The sequence below is a fragment of the Sinocyclocheilus grahami genome, unplaced genomic scaffold (assembly GCF_001515645.1).
Source record: "Sinocyclocheilus grahami isolate Dianchi unplaced genomic scaffold, SAMN03320097.WGS_v1.1 scaffold1430.1, whole genome shotgun sequence".
NCBI classification, from domain to species: Eukaryota; Metazoa; Chordata; class Actinopteri; order Cypriniformes; family Cyprinidae; genus Sinocyclocheilus; species Sinocyclocheilus grahami.
The window spans coordinates 1,228-1,715 of record NW_015506609.1 but is presented as its reverse complement, the minus strand read 5'-3'; positions in this window follow the sequence as shown (position 1 = coordinate 1,715).

Here is a 488-nt window from a genome sequence, read left to right as displayed (position 1 = left end):
TTTATGCAGGCTTATGATCGAAACATTCCTTCCTGTCATCTTACATATATATAACCCTACCATGTTTAGTATCTATGAATTCGTATTCGGATGATCTAATTGAGAGTGTATATTGTATGTTTACACCTTCGCAACATATTAGTGTTCTAAGAATCTTTATTAGTTTGTACATCTGCACCCCAAGCGAATTACATGTGCATATTACCATGCCGTTGAACAAAGGGTCGTAAAACCCTCCAGCAATTGCAACCTCCCGCTTGGAATTTCTTCCTTTCTCATTGGACAAGCCCACCTTGAAAGGCGTGACTCTTCTCCGACCTTAAAGGCCCACACCAGGGACCCTCTTAGAGTCTGTGGTTTGTTTTAATTCTGAGAGGATGTGAGAAAAACGCACCGGAAACCCTAAGCTCGTGCCAGGCTTCGGCCTCGACCTTTCTATTTCACCAAGATTCTCTGACTCAAACTGGTTCTTTCTCATCAACCAACTT